This window comes from Dysidea avara, chromosome 5 (assembly GCF_963678975.1).
Source record: "Dysidea avara chromosome 5, odDysAvar1.4, whole genome shotgun sequence".
Taxonomy (NCBI): Eukaryota; Metazoa; Porifera; class Demospongiae; order Dictyoceratida; family Dysideidae; genus Dysidea; species Dysidea avara.
This window is the reverse complement of record NC_089276.1, coordinates 40,878,882-40,903,311: the sequence shown is the minus strand read 5'-3', so window position 1 is coordinate 40,903,311 and position 24,430 is coordinate 40,878,882. Positions and strand designations below refer to the sequence as shown.

General features: G+C 38.2%; 2 long non-coding RNA genes across 2 annotated transcripts in view; one reads left to right on the top strand and one right to left on the bottom strand.

The window, feature by feature from the left end:
• LOC136255526 (uncharacterized) overlaps window positions 1-24,430 on the top strand; it is a 298,310-nt gene that overhangs the window by 196,557 nt on the left and 77,323 nt on the right. The window lies entirely within an intron of this gene.
• On the bottom strand, window positions 11,958-12,775 carry LOC136256992 (uncharacterized). Its single transcript, XR_010701753.1, has 3 exons — window positions 12,698-12,775; window positions 12,215-12,279; window positions 11,958-12,155 (listed from the first exon to the last, which is right to left on the bottom strand). It is a non-coding gene; the product is annotated as an uncharacterized lncRNA (long non-coding RNA).

The following is a 24,430-nucleotide window of genomic DNA, read 5'->3' as shown; positions in this document are numbered from 1 at the left end:
GCCTATCACTTCAACTACACTTTACTGATGTCTGAAACAGTGTAATATTTAGATAGCTACAGTTTTATTACAAGTATGCACTGTTCCAGAAAGTAAGAGTAGCTATGTCATCCAAAGTTACCAAATTAGTTTTGCAACTAGCCTCTTTAAAGAGCGGGAGGGGGCAGAAAGATTATGACATTGATTTTAAATTAGTTTGTATAAGTACATAGCTATTTATTAAATATTCTGTCATGATGATTTCTGTATGGTCTCATGATTCACTGATGTGTTTTGGTTTTTATTGCATGGCTAGCTATAGGCATAATTAATATATAGCTATGCTCCGTATAATATAAGCAATCACTTTACATCTTTTCAAACATAAGTGTTTTGAAGGCCGCACCTCTACAGCTTGTGGATAATATAGCTATGCACATATAGGTCTATGTGTATATTATGTATATACACATAGACCTATATACACAACAAACACCAAGCTTCATTTTAATACCGTTCAACTAGCCAAGTTTTACTTTCTACTTTGAAATTCTGCATAGGTTTGAGAATGTATAATAGCAATAATTAGCCACTCCATATACTGATGCTACATTCGATTCACTAGCTGTAGAATCTACAACTGTAGAAAACAAGGCAAATATTTAGCAGTGTAGAAAATAATTGCTGATTAAGTAGCTTAACACTTAATACAAAGCATTGCCACACACACACAACACACACATGAGTATGTATAGAAATACAAAGTAAGGAATATGCTATGTGTTCTTTATATTAATTATAATCATGGATAAATATATTACACAGAATCAGATTTTGGGGCTCGAAGCACCTGTACATGTACTGTTCGCGCCTACCGCAGTTGTGCACTTATTGTTACTGATGATAGGCTGGGGTGTAAAGTTGAAGTTGTTGCAGCTATTGATGTCTGCTTCAAACTTGCGACAATTGGTGAGGACTGTTGTACTTGCATTGTTAATGGCCTTGGTGGTATTGATGAACAGTTTTGTTGCATTTGATGTATTTGTTTTTGTTGGTGTTGTTGTTGCTGTTGTGGCTGCTGCTGCTGTTGTTGTTGTTGCTGTTGTTGTTGTTGCTGCTGCTGCTGTTGTTCTTGCTGCCTGTCCTGTTGTTGTTGGTGCTGCTGCTGCTGCTCCTCTTCTTGTGATTTATGTTTACTCTGCTTATGTGCTTTTCTCCTAGCCTCAAGCCACTTATCCATTGAAATCTGCCCTGGCTCATTAGGACAGTACCTTATGCCATGAAATTGTGTATGGCCAGTGTCCGCTAAATGGTGTATTTGATGAAGAGCTATGTAAGCACACTAACTAAGATGAAACTTACAATTCATCACCTGACCGCACTTTGCACAGCAATACGATCTTCTACGTTTAGGTGGAGGGAGAACATCTAGGCCCGCAGCAGCTTCTACTTGTCTTCTCTTCTCCCGCCACTCACATGTTTTAGACATGGTTCCTATAAGATTTAAACACATTAGCAATTCCAAAAACTCACACAATACATACGTGGTGCCACGGCTACCTCTACTTCTCTCACTACTGGCACTAGTTGGGTCCCAGTACATCCCTGTCAATAGCAAACATGAAAAGTGTATATATTGAGAAATAGTGAAGTTCATTATGCCTCTGTACTAGTAAATGTAGGATTTGTTGTTGAGGTAGCTAATACTCTACACAGCACTCATGGTGCCACATGAATAACAGGTCCAGTGGTCACAAGGAGTTGTGGGTTGGCATTTGTATTTGCTGTTCCTGTATTTTGCTGGTGGTAACTGTTTTTCTAACCTACCTGAGTGTCTCTTCTGGCTCAGAAAACTCATGTTCTAGCCCTGGAGGAGTGCAAATAGACACAGGATATTCTTGTGCAGCAGGGATGTCAACCGCTGAATGTAATGGTGGTGTGGGCAGTTGAATTCCCTGCAATCTTGAAGTTACTTCCTCCATCCTGACATTATCGTGGTACCACTTTCGCTATAGAAGTAGTAGCAATTTGATTAATACAAAAAACTCAATTTTTTTTTTTACCAAAGTAGTCCAATTGATATGGTACAGAGGTAAGTTTGTCTCTTCCAATACCCCCCATGAATGGTACAGTCGAGACCAGATAGCATTGCAATCCTTAAGTACTAATTTCCACCTTGGTAAGTATGCTCTTCTACAGCCACCTGTGCAGTATTACAAATTTCCTCACTACAGCCACAGTAACATCACAATGGATTAATATGCCTGAACCAGAACTTCTCCCAGCATCAAGGTGTCTTTGACATAACAGGATACATACTGCCTCAACAATCCAACTTTCTTTTGGACCAAGGGGGGAACGACTGCCAGAAAGAAGGGACCTGTGTCATATGCATAAATAAAAAGTTAATAATGATGTTGTTACAATGACATGCATATATGTACCTGCTCATCAGTTCTTCATGTGTATTTCCCGGCTCTTTTTTCTGCAAAGGCGACCCCTAAGTTGTGGCAATATTTTGAGGTGAACTATGATATTCTGTTTATCATAGTCATCAAGAACATCATAAAGAGCCTTAAGCTGGCCAGCTTGATGAGTTGATACTGCTATCCAAGTCAATTCTGTTAATAGTTTAGCTAAATGACTAACTTTATCCCATCCAGGGATACCTCGGTGTCTGATGTGGTAGTGTCTACAGTAGCAGAGCTACTGATGACTTCTGTACTGTTAGAGGTAGTAGTATCCTGATGCCATGCATGAAATTTTGTAACAGAGGTGTTTAGCATACAGATATGTACATACTAGTTCATCATCATCATCGTCATCGTCACGTTCCTGTTCACCAGCCAATTCCTCATTTAGCTCATTTGTCAAAAGATTCTGCTCTTGAATAGGTGATATGCCATTCTCGTCCACAAAATCCTCATCTGTATTATCTTCAGTACCATCTTCATCATCTTTGTCGTTTTGCTCTATTTCTTCCATGGAAGGCAGGGTGCCTCCAGCTTGGCGAAACAGACACTCTACCCCAAAGTATTCTCCCTCATGGTGGCGCATAGGAGCATGGTGGTGTGGAAGTAACTTACTACTATGGAATGCTAGACTGTAGCGGTTGACCTAAGAGTCCTTTACAATCGCTTGTGTAACATTGTATATAACACACCTTGCAGGCAAGCTCAAGGTTAAAAGTTCTTAAATCTTTGCACTGCTGCTCAACTGCTGCCCGTTCTCGTGTTTGGTTCCACCTCGATAGACCCTCCAGTAGATATGCTTGGAAATGTACATCACTAGCTGAAGTGCCAGGGATGAACCTAAATATAGCACAAGATATTATAGGATAGAATTTACACATAGACTTGTCATACCTTGCCAGGTGAAGATGAAAGGACTCCAAAGAAGTTGTTCCTCATGAACATCGGTACACAGGCAGACGAACTCCACCCTTCATAATGTAGCCCGTAATAGTGTATAAGCACATCCCAGGAGGATCTTGAATACATGGCACATGCTTCTTCTGCTCCTCCCATGTAGTAGTCATGTCTTCATTAAACAAAGGCACACCAACAGAGTCAGTGGCTGTCCCCAACTTCAGCAACAGTTCCTCGATAAGCTGTATGGTCAACTCTACACTCCTAGTTTTCCTACAGCAGTGGCGAGACAGCTCATCCTTGGTTATGGCTTTCTTTACAGCACTAACGGAAGGTTGGCTTATCCCCTGTTGCTTCAAGTAGCCCCTCTTTGCATCACATAGTCGACTGCACACAATATGTACCCTGGAAACGTGATTTTAAGTAGAGTAAATGTTTACCTATAATCAGTTTCATCCCACTCAAATATTACATCAGACAGTGATGCCATAAACTTTCCATAAATGGGATGGGATTCAGAGGTACAAACTCTGGACAACCTTCTCATATAATGCCATATATCTAACCGTACCTATATAACAGTTTGATCAGTAATACAGAAATATGAAAGTGTTTATTTACAACAAGGTTTTCCCATTCATTAAACAGCTTAGCACGGTGAGGACGGCCTCTGATACTGCAGCAGTCTCGATCAGTGTACTACAACTTTGGGGGATCCTGCTTGGCTTTCTCATACCTGATCAAAAGTGTAGGTTGCAAAAATTCAACTAGTTGTATAAGCAACTAATACCTTCTAATTAATCCCACAGCCATGGGATGTAAGCCATCAAGTTTCTCTGACTCAGTAAGCACTGATGTCAAAATCTCACCCCTCTCATTACCCCCATTAGTACACCAAGAAGCAGTACCAGCACCTCTTCCTTGCAGTTTCCTACATACCTTTTCGGTGGAATCTATTTTCAAGACATTACCAACTACAGCCGTGCAGGTAGCAAGAATGTGAGGTAATCGCCTGAGAATGTCCTTGGCGTACACCTTGAGAAACCAGCTATACATACAATGGACACACATAAAATTGACAGTATTCAAAGCAGAAGCAGCTAATACCTAGCACCTCCAATCTTCTCAATTAGCAATGGTTTATCAATAACAAAAGAAGTCATTATTCGTAGCTCAGTTATTCCTTTGCTACAAAAAGAAATGTTAAAACATTCGACTAAGATTGAACTGACCTATGCTCTTCACAGTCTGCATAGTACATAACAGCCCTTTTAATCCACTTCTCTGTGTGCTGTTCTTGTACTCTGTTATGCAATGCAGTAGAGCTATTTCCTAGTGTTCGATTCTTCGATCCCTCAAACAAGCCACCACAGACACATCACTTACTCTTTTCTTAGTAAGAATAGCAGGAAATTGGGATATCCTTCTTGTAGACAGCTGACTAAGTAAGCTGTACATAAAGCAAGTGTATATAATGTACAGTGCCATGAAGACACGGCGTGAAAATTTACCGCTCATCCCAGCCCAGAAAAGTTTTTCACAGGGTTTGTTGTTACACTGGAGCTCTTCTGTGGCTAGGTAATAGTGGTTAGTGTAGTCCACCACACTGCATAGGGTCTTTTTGTACACATCTTTTGATCTGTTGCATAATATGATCAATAACTCTCATAATATTCATTAATGTATCTTACTTTAATGTACCCAAATGACATGTTGGACACTTGAATACCACATTCCAAGCCATTAATGGCATCCACACACACAGCCTGTGCATTGCATACACGTCTGGTTGTGGCTTCCTTCCAGTTACCATCTTGACAGGTGGAGGATACCACCACAACGTAGAGAGAGCACCATCCTTAATCCTGTTTTTACTCTTAAACAGAGCCTCACCAATCCACTGCTGTTCAGCTGGAGACATCTTAGATCTCCAGCCATCTGGTATATAATCTATCTCCGGCTAACAATAAGCAGAGTCAATGCATAATTGCATAGTTAAATTATGCTCACACTACGTTGCAATCGATGGTCATTCTTGTTGTTAGCAGTGGAAGGCTCTGTGCATCCCAACAATGCTGTACTCTATAAAGAGTATCACTCTCAATTCAGTGTTTAAAAATTACCCCTGCTGTAGTGGACACTTTGGTAAAAGCATCAGCTGACTGCACCATAGTGTTAGATGAGATAGATACAGGAACTGACCAAACATTGGTAGAAGTTGGCATTTACATGAGACAATTCACAGTATTCAACAAGTGACTAAAAGTTTTACTAGAAGCTATTGATTAGAAAAATTATGCATGGTTGGTTGTTGTTGGGGATTAATGCACAGCAATCAAGTAAAAACATTTGTTAATGACTCACAGATAAAATGGTTGAGGTGTTACCCAATAATGCTGATGTGCTGGATGGAGGCAATGCATTAGAGATGGGAGTATCAGAAGAAGAGGAGGTATGGGTACTAATGATGGTAGATGTAGTGGTAGTAATGGTACAATGTGATATTTCCTTATGGGATTTAACAGTGGGTGGATAAACAGTAGATAAATGTGGAACATCACTACTGACTCTAGATCTATCCTGGAGAACACACATCCATATATATATTTATGCAAATTATAGAAGATATAAATACTAACATTAAACACACTTGCGGTAAGTGTATGACTGGTTCCTACTTGTCGCTTAGTCACCTCAAGTATTATTCGCATGAAACAATGTGTAACTTGGCTTACCAACAGTGGTGTAGAGATAGGTGTATTTGAAGTTGTGACCATTTGTGTTCTGCGAGAAACTTCCAAAGTGGATTACACTAATCCCTGGTGAAGTATAAATCCAACTACATAGTAATGCTGATAGTAAGGGTGCATGTGCAGTACCTGTTCAACAAGGCCAATAGGTGCAAATTCATGACCACTTAGATTAGAATTCGATGGTACTGCAGACTTCCTAGAGAAATAGTAGTACTATAACTACAGTACATAATGTAACTAATACAGCATGTCTACTGGAAAATATGGTAATATGGTAGCTAACATGTGTTCATAATACAATTATATATTTACTATTATAACAATATTTTTTTCATGTTATCAGCACCAGCCATATATATATATATATTGCTAAGTTGGTTTGATCTTCTTTTTATTTGAATGTGTATTACCGTCACAGAGCTGTTCTGTCCTACCAGAGTACATATACATGCAACAGCATGAGCAATACCAAAACATACATGCATTCATAAGCCCAGAGTCTCAGCCAAGATATAATGATGAATCATTGGAAAGAATTAACAACTCTTGTAGCCTTATTTGTGCAACCGATGAGAGCAGAGTTTCAAATAATTGGTAGGTTGACATTTGATCAGAGCACAATCAATTCTATATTATAGATATTGCGATGTAGCTATACACATAGTCTGCATGCATGATAGTAAGAACTTGAGGTTTCATCTCAATGTCATAGCTTGTGCAGCAAAAATGGCTAAAACTTAAAGTTTATTATCACAGCTACATAATATATATATATATAGTGGCCATAGTTACACAGTAGCTAGCTGTAATGATTTTACTACCTTTCTTTCTTTGTGAAAAATGTAGTTGAACAAATGATGAAAACCATCACTGACAAATTATGATACAGAATGTGAAACAAATTAAATGGTAGGTAAGTCCTCCGTCACATGTGACTAAACAGGACCGCAAAAAAGGAGATCTGCAATGGGCATAACAAGAAAAGTGTGGCTAAAAAATAAAATGATTACAACAGTTAATTATAGCTAGCTTCAGTGCACCAAGCTAGCCGTAAACCATGAAATTTGGTAGTTAATATGACAAATATATTAAACTTTTGTAGCATGCAAGTGTAATTAAGGTTGGCTGAGTCCACCCATTCTTTGTATATTGTAAGACAAGTTAATAAAACTCAGCATATTGTTCATGACATTATAGTGTCTGTGACGTAATAATCACAGGAAAAGGCACAATGAAATTATGCATAGAATTCTACAATAGGTTTATTGCTCTGTAGAATTAATGCTGAATTAAACAGACTACGGCAACAAGAATTATGCCAGATTATTCCTGTTAATATAGTCTGTTCAATTTGGCACTAATTTTACAAAGCACCTGTGAATGGCACATGGTCACGTCACAACAATCATATCAACGTACAGATCGATGGTACTGACACACACATTCCTTGTTTTTGTCAACATGAGCAGTGCAGTTGGTTATTCGTACTGGGAGCCTTTGGCTGGCTTCTCTCCTCGGCTAAAATCTTCCCCTGCAGTGAAACGAAACAGACGTTGCTTCCAATCTCTCGGAGATTTAGCCTTTTCTTCTGAGAGCGAGAAGACATAGCTAACGACCGGTCGACCACCACGTGTTAGCACCAAGACAGCCGAATTAGCTACCAGTAAATAAACGATTATCGACTATTTGAGAGTATCACGTGTGGAATTTCTTATTTGCTGGGTTTCACAAAACATGCACATGCGTAACCATGCGCGCAGGCACAAAGTTTCTTAAGGTTTCGTATGATAGAGAAGTACGAATGACGGTGAGCCAGGACAGACACCGCCGATATCAATGGTGATGTATTAGTCATTGAAGACAACATCGCATTCCGGAAGCCACGTCATAGACCAATTATGCCATCATAGCTAACCACATCATTCCACTGCTTTAAACGAAAAGGCCTATCACCTTGTGTTGCTGATAACCCACAAACCTTGCATCTACAGCAGAGTCTGACGTTGTACGTTTGCACAAACTATAATACTTATCTATTTCTGACCTTATATATAAGTACTATGCACCAGTGAGCCATCATATGCTCAAGTAGTCCATGCACCCCTGAAAAAAGTGCATGTGATTCTTCCAATAGTGTTCGGTCTTGGCTGAAATAATAAATGCAGCTGACTGTAGTTTATGATTATATGCTTGTCAGAGTTCCATGTCTTGTGACAGGTAGCTATCTCAGTATCATACCATTTGGCGTGTTTTCATAAGCACTGCGTGAGGATGCTAATGTGACTATAATGACTAAAAGAGTTCTGAGACTACAACTACACATGTACAGTAGTATGACAATAATTTTAGGAATGTGTTATGGACAGCCAAAAGCTCTAAATACTCTAATAATGCAGTTGAGTGTGTGTGATAATAACAAAGCTTGCTCTGAACTTGATGACTATACATTAAAGACACTAATGTAAATTACTGTATCTGCAACAGCCATCATAATGATTATTAATAAAACAAATCCATTACTGGATTTTAACAAGTACACAAACTGGATAAATAAAAAATTGAAAGGGGAATAGGGATCGCTGAAAAAAGCCATGAAACAAGAAGGGATCGCTGGGGTTGTAATGTAAACCACAAATTCCTATTTTGACCCTATCTCATAAATTTTAGTTACATGCTCTGTCATTTTGAGATGAGTCAAAATAGGAATTTGTGGTTTACACTACCACCCCAGCGATCCGTCTTGTTTTTTCAGTTATCCTATTCCCCTTTTAAACTTTTCGATCTTTTATTTATCTATGCAGTTTTATATTGTCATATTCACTGTGACCAACTTAAGTTGAGTAGTTGTTATGAAAATTACAATGTATGTGAATACAAACTTACACTTTGCTTTGTGCTCAATGTTGTATGTATAGCAACATGTCATTACTACAGTATGTGGTAACACTTGTTAGGTATTGCAGTGACATTAACAACAGCTGATAGTACTCCAGCAACTGATTTGATTAGCAATAATCAACTTCCTGACTACTCATTTCTTACTGAACCATTTACACTTGATAACTTTGGTGTGTTGTTACGTTGTGTTAGTGGACTGGGACCAACTTTTAGTCAGAGTAATTTAGATCTTGGTGACTGGATCTATAATGGAGCTACAGTATCTGTTGGAGACACTTGTGGTTCTGTATTCCAACAACGTTCAGCAAATAGCAGGAGATTTCCAGGAGTATTCAACTTATATCCATGTGGATCATTATCACCTGATGAGGAAGGTGTTTACTCATGTATGATGATGAACAGTTCAATGATAGTACAGACCACAAGAGTGGGTTTGTACCTTAGTGGAAGAAGTGAGTCACTTGATATGTACCTCATCACCTCATTGTTAACCGTCTTTCATCTCTCTACACAGCTGCTCCAATAATAGACCCTCCATCATCATCTACTGAAGCTGTTGCTGTTGGTGATTCCCTCACATTGTCCTGTACCTCACGCAGTTCTCCCCCAGACACATCCACGTGGATGAAGGATGGGTCTCTGGTATCAACAACTCCTATTTTGACTACAGTAAATCATGACACTTCTAGTGCAGAATTCCAAACTCAGTATACCATCAGCAATGTTACTGCAAGTGATAATGGAACATACACATGTACTGTGACTAATCCTATTGGAAGTGATAGTGAGACCATCACTGTTTTTGTAGTTACTGGTGAGTTTTACTTCTGTTGAAATTTCCAATATGACTTATGTAATTTGTTACTTTGGTAAACCAGGAAATGCATCTAAAACTTCGCACTAGTAAATTATCAGTCTAGCATTTGTAGTCCCTAGCTACAAGGAGTTTACAGTCCCATACTCTGTTGTGATTCTAAAAATTCTCTTCTCCTGATATGTCTTTCAAGTACATTGCTGAGGGGTACTTTATTGCATAGATTTCATCTTTGGTTTAGTACGTAATGGCTTGGAACTACATATGCTGGAATATTTATGTAGTGTAATAATTTGATTGCTGCTATCAAAATGAGGTATGTTCCGTTCCAAAAATGGAAGGAAATGGTGGCTTTTTGGCGATCTGAAGACATTTTTGAGCTTGCCTATGCCTAACCAATACTGCCTAGATGTCAGAAACTAAATATTAAGGGTTTTGGGTGATATTTTGGGGCAAGAAATCCCTAGCCTCCATGATCCCTATAGTACTACTGTACTATATGAGTACTTCTTGATTACTCTGTTTTTTTTTTAAATCATATGTCCAATCCCTATTCTACTTGTTTAAACTTTTATCCCCACTAAATTAAATGTTTTTCTTGTTTGTGAAGCTAGAAAATGATAGTATCAGCAGCATTTAGAGTCTTTTGTGAAGCTACCTTTTCATGCGAAGCATGAGTATAAGACAAATTTTGAAGAAAAGTTTTGGTGACCTCTGTATGTCTACTTTTGGGTTGATAAGGGGAAGGGGGGACTAGAACAATCCAGATATGGATGATTGTTCTACGATGAAAGAATCATCCAAAACAGGAAGACTAAAATCATCCAGGTATGGATGATTGATGTACGAGAAAAGAATCATCCAAAAGTGGAAGGCTAAAACAATCCAGATATGGATGATTGTTTTATGATGAAAGAATCATCCAAAAGTGGAAGACTAAAACCATCCAGTTATAGATGATTGTTTTAAGAGAAAAGAATCATCCAAAAGTGGAAGGCTAGAACAATCCAGATATGGATGATTGTTTTATGATAGAATAATCATCCAAAAGTGGAAGGCTAAAACAATCCAAATATGGATCATTATTACTCATTTTGGTCACTATATAGGGGAATGCGTCATTTCAATCCACTTTTGGAGTAATATTAAAAACCTTCCAAAAGTGGATGATAATAGGTCCACCATTTCCATCCATTTTTGGAACGGAACATATATGATCAAAATAATTGGACATCCAGTATCAAGACTCACGGTAGTGAGTCGCGCGGCCAAGAAACTACAAAGCGCACGCCCGATTAAAAGACGCGCGGCTACTACTGTGAGTTATTTACATGTAGGGCCGGTTTTGCAATATTAGTCCTAGATTATGCAACATCTCTCAATAGATTTGTATTGCGTTACGTGATAAAAAAATCTTTAGGAGTTGTCATCATAGTTTTCTTGCGACCTCGCTAAAGTAAAAAAGTAACCATTGCAAAATAAAAAGATAGGCGTATTTCACTTTATTTCTCTACCTTACATTACAACTACTGTCACGTTATACCAGCCAACATAGCCGTGTTTGTATAGTCCATCTAGCACTGACATTATCCCATCCTGGTTTGCCTATACGCGTATTTTCTTCAATCAAACCTCTAATTCCTACAATAACTTTTAAAGACACGACGTGGACACTAACTCTAATGTATGATAAACAAGTTGTGACAGCATGCTGAACCATAAGTTCCCTAGGGATGGCGTTTTAAGCAGAAATCTTTTAAATTCCATTTAGTGCCACACCCCATGCGAGCGTTTATAAATCGCCAGTTGTCCAGACACCTAAACTCTCACACAATACACGTGAGACACACTCATTGGATTGTTGTCTCACGCATGGTTTTCCATCTCATGCATTGCTGCTTTAAGCATACTCTTCAATTCTCTATTTACATGTAATTTTTAATAGATTAACCACAAAGGCCGGTAAGGTGAACACAAAAGGTAACAGGCCTTTAGTGGTTACCACCGCTATGTAGTGTGTACCATGTAGCTTGTGTTGTGACTTTCATTAAGTATTATGCACACACAAATGGTGCAACAAAATTTTGTAATGGATTGCTCGAATGTGGTGTTTTGGCTCGAATGTGGTTTGTGGTTTGCCAGTGACCATGTATGAGTTGGGGTTGTTCCACACAACTTACACAATATTCAAATTTCATGATGGCCATGAAAATTTCTTGCCATATGGTAAACATACAACAATGTGTAACAACATTAATCAACATCACATCAAGACTTAATTGACTAAAAATAGTTCCAACAATAGTGATGATTTCTTGTATGTCAGCATGACGATACTGAGACCTGTAAAAGAATAAGCAGGCACTGAAGTTAACCTCAAATTAAACACTCATGCAACTGACCTGGAACATCGGTCGCAACACCAAAAACACTTGTTTCGATATCTGATGACACAATCCAGCAGGCACTGAATTAAAAGAGAATGTACAAAAAATCAATATGCCGGGCTGTATTAATAATAGCATGGATAATCAAAATGAACAAAAATTATATCCCAGGCTAAATGAATGAATAACATAACTGTTGGGTAAGCATGTCAAACCTGAACATTAGGACATTAGTCAAACAAAAGTACGCTATCACAACTTAGTCATAATACAATGTTTGTACCACTGAACTTCACACTGGTTGCCCAAAAATTGTGCCATTCCGGGACAACAGCTTAATTATGAAACAAATAGTTACTACAACACAGAAGGCTTACTGTTGCACTGTCTACACTGATATACCATAATTTAAAAACATATCAGGTGGGCATTAAATACAATACACTTAAAATCTGGGTACTAGGAAAAAATCACTAGCATCACAACATGTAAACTGGCCTGGAAATTAACACCCTTGATGCCACTACAGTCTACACTGGATATTTGTTTGAACCCATCAACACTATGCCCGATACACTCGATACCGAGACCTGTAAAAGAATAAGCAGGCACTGAAGTCATCCTTAAATTAAACACACATGCAAACTGACCTGGAACATTGGTCGCAACATCAAAGACACCTGTTTCGATATCTGACGAATCAATCCAGCAGGCACTGAATTAAAAAAAAGAATGTGCAAAAATCAATATGCCAGGCTGTACCAATAAAGGATGGATAATCAAAATGAACTTAAACAAGTTGATGTTGTGCTACTTCTAAAAACCAGGCGCCATGCAGCTAGCTTAACTCATCTGGAATTAACTATAGACAGTACATACTACTATGAATTAACTAACTATGTATTACTACTTTACAATAGGGTAGTTTTGGATTGTGCAATAATATTATTAGCTAATTCTCGTATTTTGTAATTCATGAAATATTCGTAATTCGTTCAATTACATTGCTATGCACTGCTAAGGAAGCGTTTGTTACACAAACCGCTTTTACCAAATATTATGCACAAAACTATTTTCTAAACTATTTTATAGTGTGACTAACGTGTTTTTCCCACAAATTCTCTCGACAAAGCCTCAAAGCTGCTCTTCATTTTCGTTCGCGTACGTAAGGGATACGCCCCCTTTCAACTCGAAGCGATAGGCTATTCCTGGCAGTGTACGAGGCCTGCACCGTTGTTTTTCAGTTGCTAAATGCCTGAAAACCTCAAGAGGAAGGTAATCTGAGGAAAGTCACCACACCCGTATTTCAGTCTGCCGAAAAGAAACCACCTCAGAGCAAAGTTCACCTGTGCAGAAGTTTAATACAGACTTCATTTTACTTTTTCTTCTTACGTAAAAGCTGCTTTTACCGTTATTAAACGATTTTGCTCACGTAGGTGCGTACGGACAAACATAGGTAGATAGGTAGATAGGTAGATAGGTAGATAGGTACACACACACACTTTTACGAAAACAATTTCAGTAAACCAGACGCACACCCACAGCCGGCCAAAGGCCGGCTGTGGGCATGTGCCTGGTTTAAAAATATATCCCATATGCAGGTTAAATGAGTAACATAACTGTTGGGTAAGCATGTAAACCAGAACATTAGGTCATTAGTCAAACAAAAGTACGCTATCACAAACTGGTCACTGATAATTGATAACTACAAAAAGAACAATTGCAATAATACAATTCCTCTGAACGTTAACTGACCTGAAATTCATGACACCTGTATCTTTGTTCTTGCATGGTCTCAACTTACGTATGTACCATGATCACATTCAACTGCTAGTGGATAAACCAGTATGACCAGATGGCCTGCAACAACCAACAAGCAGGTGTTAAATACAATATACCTAAAGCCTGGAATATGAAAAATATTATATAAGCATTATTCCACACTGATATAGTAACAGATTATAAGATGTTGTGGAACTTGCCTAAATGTGTAAACTTGAACATGAGGACAACTGCATAATCTGGACACTTGGAATTGTCCAATACCTGATGAACAAGTTGGTACTAATGACATTCACTTCAACATTTTATCCCAGCTTGGTGAATCTCTTGTAACTGAGTAAAAAAGTGTTTATTTTTCACCTGCAACCAAAGTTCTACATTTCTGTGGTTGAGTGTACATAAACTGACCTGGAAAATCAGTATGCCATAAGGGGTATGGAAATGGTTCCTTTCCTTCTGTTGTGACATTACTTACAGCTGACTGGTAAATGATCATCGATGTCCCTGTGGACCCCAACAATGAGTATATCAATAACTTGACAAGTTGGAATGAATTTCCTTTCAACATGTGGTGGAATAAATTTCATTTCAACATTTGGTGGACAGGTCCAAAAACCCTATCGCACAAACACGGTGAATCAGTGTGTGGCAATGTGACACGTTGCGCAAACTTCACTCCTCGTTTCGTTAGCATTCAAGACCGGCATATATCATAGAGTACCTCAGTATTCTTGACTCTTACTTCTTCAAGCGTTGCTCAAGCTATGTTGTTCTCACGAGGGGTTCGAGTTTCTCATTAAAGTCGAGCTGATTAAAGTACGCCTCATCATCCAGTTACATTCTTAAACCATTCAATTTAAAACCACGTATCACAAGTGTCCACTTAAGGTAATTAGGGACTTTCCATGAGATTTCCCCTAAATAGATCACGTGTTAGTTGTTAATCCGGTGGATTCTGGTGATATAAATGGTTGAATAATGCGGTAAGTTTACTTTAATATAGTGTAAGCTATCAATAATTGTTTGTGCACTGCTAAACTAAGTTATTTTTGTGTGATAAGCATGCTTGAGGAAGGGTTTGGGGGACGAGACTAATGTTTTGATAGCAGTTGATGATGGCCAGGCAAAGAACTGCGAGAAGAACTACTGTGATAGTAGGGAAAAATTCCCACCCTTATAGGTCTGCCTAGGGGAATTAACTAGCATTATCTACAGCTACTGTATTATGTTGCTGATATGTACATCCGGGTCAAGAATAAAGGTGAAAGTGGTAGTAAGGCTTAATCCTATTATTTTACTGAACAGGCAAGGGAGTCTGGGACTCTGGGGGCATGCTCCCTCAGGAAAGTATAAGCACTACAACTATTTTGTTTTAATTGCTTCATCATGTATAAAAATTTTAGTCAAAAGGTGATGATTGAGGCTCTGGTCTTATACACTGGTTGGAGTGGTTGTATCGATACTGCTCTGTGACATCCTTGAGGGGTTAGTGCTGGCATTTTCCATGGCAGTGCTATTCCATCTCCCCGAGTCTTTATGATTGAGTCCTCCATTCCTTTCTCTGCTGCTTCAATCCTGAAGTTGTGACAAAAATATTAAAAAATGGTTATAACATGATAAATGATTATGATGATAACAATTGCAAATATATTTATAACTGTGTAGCAACTGTGAACTAATTAGGCACTTGCAAGTTTAATTAGGTGTCTGAAGCATTTAACATGCACAGATATGGGATATATTCGTCACATGCATGCAGTAAAGATAGGTTTACTCTAATAGAACAGTCATACTACACCGTAAATTCATACTTCCGAATTTACGGTGTTATGAAACAATCATTATTATGTATGGATTTTACTGACTCTCCAAGATAATATTCTGCATTAGTGTTAATTGCTCATTTCCAAAAAAATTTCCTTTTAAACCAAATGTAGAGTCTATCTAATCAAAAACAGCCAAGCTGTAAAAAAAGGTGCGGCCCCCAAAAGGCCATGGTGAAAAAAGATGTGAAATCCAAGGTGGCGGCCAAGAAATGGCTGTGATGGTAGGTTAATGGTTACATTTTAATAACAATTCAGGTGAATTTGGTGCCAAGACCAAGCGGCACAAAATTCACCTGAATTGTCGTTATTAAAATGTAACCATTAACCTACCATCACAGCCATTTCTTGGCCGCCACCTTGGATTTCACATCTTTTTTCACCATGGCCTTTTTGGGGGCCGCACCTTTTTTTACAGCTTGGCTGTTTTTGATTAGATATCACTTCTTTTTGTATTTATATACTGCAAAGCCGGCCTATGGCTGGCTTTGGGGCTTTTTTAACCCATGTGTTTTTTTCTTTACCACAGGAAGAAGAAAAGAACTTAAAGAAGAATTTTATTACTTCAATTATTTTTGATTTTATTAGTAATTATACAAATTATATATATATATTTATTACATACCCATTATTCCCCACAGGATTTTTTTTGCAGCTGATCTCTCTACTGGGTGACTTGAAATGTAGCTGAACTATATACAGGATGGTTTCTTTGTAGCTGAACTCTCTACAAGGTAATCTCTTCTAGCTGGTCTCTCTACAGGGTATTTTGTTTCTAGCTGAACTCCCTACAGGTGATTTGTTTGCTGCTAAACTCTCTACATGGTGGTGTCTTTGTAGCCGAACTCTCTACATGATGGTTTCTTTGTAGCTGAACTCTCTATAAGGTGACTTCTTCTAGCTGATCTCTATACAGGGTAATTTGTTTGTAGCTGAACTCTGTACATGATGGTTTCTTTGTAGCTAAACTCTTTACAGGGTGACTTCTTCTAGCTGAACTCTCTACGGGGTAATTTCTCTGTAGCTGAACTCTCTATATGATGGTTTCTTTGTAACTGAACTCTCTACAAGGTAACTTCTTCTAGCTGATCTTTTTACTGGGTGTTTTGTTTTCAGCTGAACTGTCTACATGGTGATTTCTTTGTTGCTGAACTCTCTACAAGGTGAATTCTTCTACCTGATCTCTCTACAGGGTGATTTGTTTGTAACTGACAAGTGCGTTTTTGTGGGTGATCTCACTGCAGGTTGATTTGTTTGTAGCTGAACTCACTAAAGGGTGATTTTGCTTGTAGCTGAACTCCTTGCATTGTATCTAGTTTCTAGCTGATCTCTCTACAGGGTGATTTGTTTGTAGCTGATCTCTCTACAAGTTGATTTGTGTGTAGCTGATCTCTCTGCAGGTTGATTAATTTGCAGCCGAACTCTCTACAAGGTAATTTGTTTGTAGCTGAACTGTCTATAAAGTGATTTATTTGTAGCTGATCTCTCTGCAGGTTGATTTGTTTTAGCTGAACTCTCTACGTTGTGTCTAGTTTCTAGCTGATCTCTTTACAGGGTGATTTGTTTGTAGCTGATCTCTCTACAAGTTGATTTGTGTGTAGCTGATCTTTCTACTGGTTGATTTGTTTGTAGCCGATCTCTCTACAGGGTAATTTGTTTGTAGCTGAACTCTGTACAAGGTGCTTTTTTGTAGGTGATCTCACTGCAGGTTGATTTGTTTGTAGCTGAACTCACTAAAGGGTGATTTACTTGTAGCTGAACTCCTTACATTGTGTCCAGTTTCTAGCTGATCTCTCTACAGAGTGATTTGTTTGTAGCTGAACTCTCTATAAAGTGATTTGTTTGCAGCTGAACTCTCTACATGGTGGTTTCTTTGTTGCTGAACTCTCTACAGGGTGTTTTGCTTGTAGCTGAACTTCCTACAGGGTGATTTGTTTCTAGCTTATCTCTCTACAGGTTGAGTTGTGTGTAACTGATCTCTCTACAAGCTGATTTGTTTGTAGCTGAATTCTCTGCAAAGTGTTTTGTTTGTAGCTGACCTCTCTTCAGGGTGATTTGTTTCTAGCTGATCTCTCTACAGGGTGATTTTTTGTAGCTGACCTCTCTTCAGGGTGATGTGTTTCTAGCTGATTGCTCTGCAGGTTGATTTGCTTGTAGATGAACTCTCTACAGGGAACTTGCTTGTAGCTGAACTCCTTACTTTGTGTCTAGTTTGTAGCTGATCTCTCTACAGGGTGATTTGTTTGTAGCTGATCTCTATACAAGTTGATTGTGTGTAGCTGATCTCTCTGCAGGGTGATTTGTTTGTAGCCAATCTCTCTACAAGGTAATTTGTTTGTAGCTGAACTATCTATAAGGTGATTTGTATGTAGCTAATCTCTCTGCAGATTGATTTGTTTTAGCTGAACTCTGATTTGTTTTTAGCTTATCTCTGTACAGGTTGATTTGTGTGTAACTGATCTCTCTACAAGCTGATTTGTTTGTAGCTGATCACTCTGCAGGTTGATTTGTTTCTAGATGATCTCTCTACAGGTTGATTTGTTTGTTGCTGATCGCTCTAAAGGTTGATTTGTTTGTAGCTGAACTCTCTGCAAAATGTTTTGTTTGTAGTTGATCTCTCTACAAGGTGATTTTTTGTAGCTGACCTTTCTTCAGGGTAATTTGTTTCTAGCTGATATCTCTACAGGGTGATTTTTTGTAGCTGACCTCTCTTCAGGGTGATTTGTTTCTAGCTGATCGCTCTACAGGTTGGTTTGTTTGTAGCTGAACTCTCTACACGGTGATTTGCTTGCAGCTGAACTCCTTACATTGTGTCTAGTTTCTAGCTGATCTCTCTACAGGGTGATTTGTTTGTAGCTGATCTCTCTACAAGTTGAATTGTGTGTAGCTGATCTCTCTGCAGGTTGATTTGTTTGTAGCCGATCTCTCTACAAGGTAATTTATTTGTAGCTGAACTGTCTAAAAGGTGATTTGTTTGTAGCTGATCTCTCTGCAGGTTGATTTGTTTTAGCTGAACTCTCTACAGGGTGATTTATTTGTAGCTGAACTCCTTACATTGTGTGTAGTTTCTAGCTGATCTCTCTACAGGGTGATTTGTTTGTAATTGATCTCTCTACAAGTTGATTTGTGTGTAGCTGATCTCTCTGCAGGTTGATTTGTTTGTAGCCGATCTCTCTATAGGGTAATTTGTTTGTAGCTGAACTCTCTATAAGGTGATTTGTTTGTAGTTGATCTCTCTGCAGGTTGATTTGTTTTAGCTGAACTCTCTACAGGCTGATTTGTTTGTAGCCGATCTCTCTACAGGGTAATTTGTTTGTAGCTGAACTCTCTACAAGTTGATTTGTGTGTATAGCTGATCTCTCTGCAGGTTGATTTGTTTGTAGCCGATCTCTCTACAGGGAAATTTGTTTGTAGCTGATCTCTCTACAGGGTGATTTTTTGTAGCTGACCTCTCTTCAGGGTGATTTGTTTCTAGCTGATCTCTCTACAGGGTGATTTTTTGTAGCTGACCTCTCTTCAGGGTGATTTGTTTCTAGCTGATTGCTCTACAGGTTTATTTGTTTGTAGATGAACTCTCTACAGGGTAATTTGCTTGTAGCTGAACTCCTTACTTTGTGTCTAGTTTGTAGCTGATCTCTCTACAGGGTGATTTGTTTGTAGCTGAACTCCTTACATTGTGTGTAGTTTCTAGCTGATCTCTCTACAGGGTGATTTGTTTGTAGCTGATCTCTCTACAAGTTGATTTGTGTGTAGCTGATCTCTCCGCAGGTTGATTTGTTTGTAGCCGATCTCTCTACAGGTAATCTGTTTGTAGCTGAACTCTCTATAAGGTGATTTGTTTGTAGCTGATCTCTCTGCAGGTTGATTTGTTTTAGCTGAACTCTCTACAGGGTGATTGCTTGTAGCTGAACTCCTTACATTGTGTCTAGTTTCTAGCTGATGTCTCTACAGGGTGATTTTTTGTAGCTGAACTCTCTTCAGGGTGATTTGTTTCTAGCTGATCTCTCTACAGGTAGATTTGTGTTGATTTGTTCATTGCTGATCGCTCTAAAGGTTGATTTGTTGCAGCTGAACACCCTGCAAAGTGTTTTGTTTGTAGCTGATCACTCTAAAGGGTAATTTGTTTGTAGCTGAACTCTCTCCACAGTGACTTGTGTGTAGCTGAATTCTGTGTAGCTGAATTCTCTAGAGAGTGACTGAATTGTAGCTGAATTCTCTACACAGTGCATGACTTGTTTATAGCTGAACTTTCTTCAGTGTGACTTGTAATGTTCTGAATCTCTATAGTGATATATTTGCTTAACTCTCCACATGGTGACTGTCTTCTTGCTGAACTGTCTATAAGATTAACTGTTTGCAGCTGAACTCCCTACAGAATAACTTGTGATGTAATCAAATTCTATAATGGAGTAAATAAATTAGCCGAATGCTCTATTAGGGTGACTGTTCTATTAGAGTATCTCGATCTCGCATTTGCTACACGGAGTTGGCTTTCGAATCATAACTCAGTGGTTTGTAATCCGATTCTTCTGTACTACTGCAAGGACTTTCTATGATAATTATTCCAGCTATACACCGATTTTCAGCTCATTGCTCTAAGCGGTTTGCCTAGTAGGCGTGAAAACGAATACTTTTTTATTCATAAAAATCGATCGCGTAATTGTGACACAGGTTGGGTTTTGTGTCATATCTCCGTGGTCTTTATCTCGATTCCTTTCAAACCACCAAAAGGCACTCCTACGATGGTTACTCCATCTACATAGCAATTTTCAACTCATTCCATGAAGCGGTTTACCCTGTAGGCGTGACAACAAATCGATCTTGTTTTACGCGAATAATCGGTCATAACTCCTGAACCATTCATCGGATTTGTACCAAATTTGATGCTAGGATTCGCCTATGGACTCCCTTTCTGTGTGCCAAATTTCAAGGCGATCGGAGTACGCGTTTGCTTGTTATAGCAATTTTTGCAAGTGTGCGAAAAGACGAAGAAGAAAAAAAAAACGAAGAAAAAAAAACGAAACTTTGGCAGCTCGTATCTCGGAAATGGCTGGAGCGATTTCCTTCAAATTTGGAATGTAGACTCCCCTGGCTGGCGGGCAACTGTGTAGCAAATTTGGTTCCAATCAGATATGTGATCACCGAGATACAAAGGTGTGAAAATGATGTTTTCGTTCTTCCTGTCAATATACTCACGGTGTGGCGCGCCGGCTTCTTGGGCCGCACGACACACTACCGTGTGTCTTGATCACTGACAAAAATGAGTGATATCCACCCCAAAAACACCTTCGCTGTAAAAAAGGTGCGCCCAAGAAACTACAAGTACCTGGAACCCAATGTAAATAACAAAAAGAAAAAAACAGCTCAGCTGAAGTGAAAAGTAACTGGTAACTTAAAGAGCTGATATCTGAAGTGGCCAAGAATACAATTACTAAAGTTTAATCCATGCAAGAACACCTTGGCTATAAAACAGATGTGTACATGAAAGTGACTGGCAACTGAAATGGCTGATATCTGAAGCGGCCAAGAATGAATGGTCATATACAACTAATTCAAAAATTTAACACTGAACCAGCTGTGTTCTATATTCACTCTTGCTGCATCGTAAAGTAATTTCTTTTAACTCTAATTGGCTGGTAATTTGGCCGCCTTTTTTTGCTCTATTATACTGAATATTAAAAAAGGTGGCCAAATTACCAGCCAATTAGAGTTAAAAGAAATTACTTTACGATGCACCAAGAGTGAATATAGAACACAGCTGAATTATAAAGGTTCAGTGTTAAATTTTTGAATTAGTTGTATATGACCATTCATTCTTGGCCGCCTCAAATATCAGCCATTTCAGTTGCCAGTTACTTTCATGTACACACCTGTTTTATAGCCAAGGTGTTCTTGCATGGATTAAACTTTAGTAATTGTATTCTTGGCCACTTTAGACATCAGCTCTTTAAGTTACCAGTTACTTTTCACTTCAGCTGAGCTGTTTTTTTCTTTTTGTTTTTTTACATTGGGTTCCAGGTACTTGTAGTTTCTTGGGCGCGCCTTTTTTTACAGTGAAGGTGTTTTTGGTGTGGTTATTGTTACAACAGAAAGATTGAGATATATACTCTGTTAGGAATCATTATTATACCCTAACATACCAGCCACCATATCCTTATGCTTATTATAAAATGCTCAAATAAAGCATGCAACCAACATAATTGGTTTGAATAACTTGTAGGCACTGCTAGAGCAAAAGGAATTAATTTTGTAGGTTTTAAAGCATTACTCAACAGGCAACTTATATACAGTATTGATATTGATGTGGATATAGCATCTATCAACATGAGACCATATGAAACTGCAACAAACAATCATGAGAATAGACTCTTGCTTGTGTTTATTTTCCCCTCCATAATTTAAAACTGAACTGCACTACCTGAAGTTGTCATCTCATCCATAACCTTGTATCATTTTACTAGCTGATTATTTAACCCTGTAATTTCATTCTAATCTTTGTTTGTACTCTACTATGTTGGTTGTGCACAGAACCACACAGCATGTTCCTTACTTTGTAACAATAAATGCAGTGCATTAATGGGCTGGTAACTGAAGCAAGGTGAAATAATCTACATGTAGCCTACGTGCTGTAACAGGTGTATAATGACTAAAATGCAATATTTAGTTTTGTTAGCTTTGTTTGGCAGAAAACAATGAATAGTGCTACACTATTAGTAAGCAATCAAACATACGTACATTATTTCCTAAATACAAAACGATTGCTAGTAGTCCAGTAGATGTAACTGAAAAGGGGGTGAACCTGGAAAAAATCCAAAGAAAGCTGATTTTGGTATCATTAGAAAGCAAATTTTTCATAGAATAACATATCCAAAATCCTCTAAAATCTGCCTTGGGAAAACTTTTTTATAGCTAATTTAGTATTGAGGCATATGTGACTGGATTCAGGAAAGTGGATCTCCACACATATCCAATTTACCAACTTTGACAACTCATAACTTCGGATAAGAAAATATTAATGACTTGCGATTTGATCAGTAGTGAGCACCAGCATCACTTATTAGTTGGAGAAAATTTCAGGTTGATATTCAATTTGAACACTAAGTTGTGAGTTCTCAATCGGATGTATTTGCAAACCCATTTTTGCAAATCTGGTCATTTGTGACCAACAAAAATGTGTTATCCTTAAAATATTATTTTTATAAGCAACGGTTTGCTTAGCACTTCTACAACTCTCTCCCACGCATTTTGCAACACACTAATAATCCATGTTTGCAGCAAAAGCATAATATTGCTACCACATGGATTTGCAGTGGAAAGCTTGCATTTGTATTGTACAAATATATAAGATCTCTGGAACTGGTCCGATGTCTATCATCATCGGTTGCAGCCTTAATCCGTCTAGTTTCCAGCCCCATATTAAGTTCCTTCCAATGAATAACTTCTGGCATCAGCTAAAACCATTGATCCTCAAAACTCCATCCAACTGCAAGGGTTAGCACACTTTCACAACTCGCATGTGTAATAACTTTCTGATGCCACCATTTCCATGTACTTCATTTTGTATACCTGAGACTCCTTAGACCGATTCCCATCAAACTCCAACTTTTTCAACATGTGCAATTGTAGCAATGTACAATCCATCATTAACAGACAGTGACCCTATTTTGGAAAACCATACATCTGGGCACATTGGCCAATTTTGTTTTTTATAGCTACAATGAAGCACTAAGTGGTTATCTACCTTGTGTGAAAATTTTGTGACAATACGTTAAAGCATTCCAAAGATATGGCCAATTTACTGTCTAATACATTACAAACTAACTTTTCATTATCAGTTTATAGAACTGAATAGTGATCAGATGTGACAAATTGATGACAAATCACTTTGTTGACCATTCTTACAATCTAAAATTAATGAAAAGAGATTCTTGAGAGTTTAATCATGTGTTCTTTGTGCTTTTTCTCAATTAAATCACTTGTAATATTGTGTAAAGACAGGAAAATGTTTGGTTTTGGGAATGAACAAATCACCCAATTTGTAAGTTAATTGTTGTCCCACGCATTTTGAAACTACTACATGGTCTGATATAATTCGGTATATCTCCTAGATAAAAGAAGCTATGGGTGTGAAATTTCACAGCAAGAAGGCTTTAATAGTTGCTTTATCAGAATATGTAAAAAAATTAATTTAAAAAAAATCACTGAATTTTCAATTGAGAATTCCCACAAATTTTGCATGTGCCTAGATGTATGGTTTTCCAAAATAGGGTCACTAACTTTTCAATCATTTGTACATCATTTGATTGCTGATTAGGCCGACTTACCCTGTTCAAATGGTGGAGATGTTGTATCACAGCCACCCCAGGCATGTGAAAAGAGGACCTACATGTGTGCCCAATAGTGTCATCATTTTTCCAAATCTTCAATGTTTTACAACCTCTGAATGAAAAGAGATACCTACTTGTCATGTTCTGCTTCCAGCATGCACCAGTAGCACAAGAACTTCATTGTTGTCATCAGCTACAACATTCACTCTACTTCCTTCAATTGCAAAACTGAAGTGCGCATTGGACCATCAGTATGTCAGAATCCCCATGTGCACAATCAGTGTGTAGGGCTGTCAGCA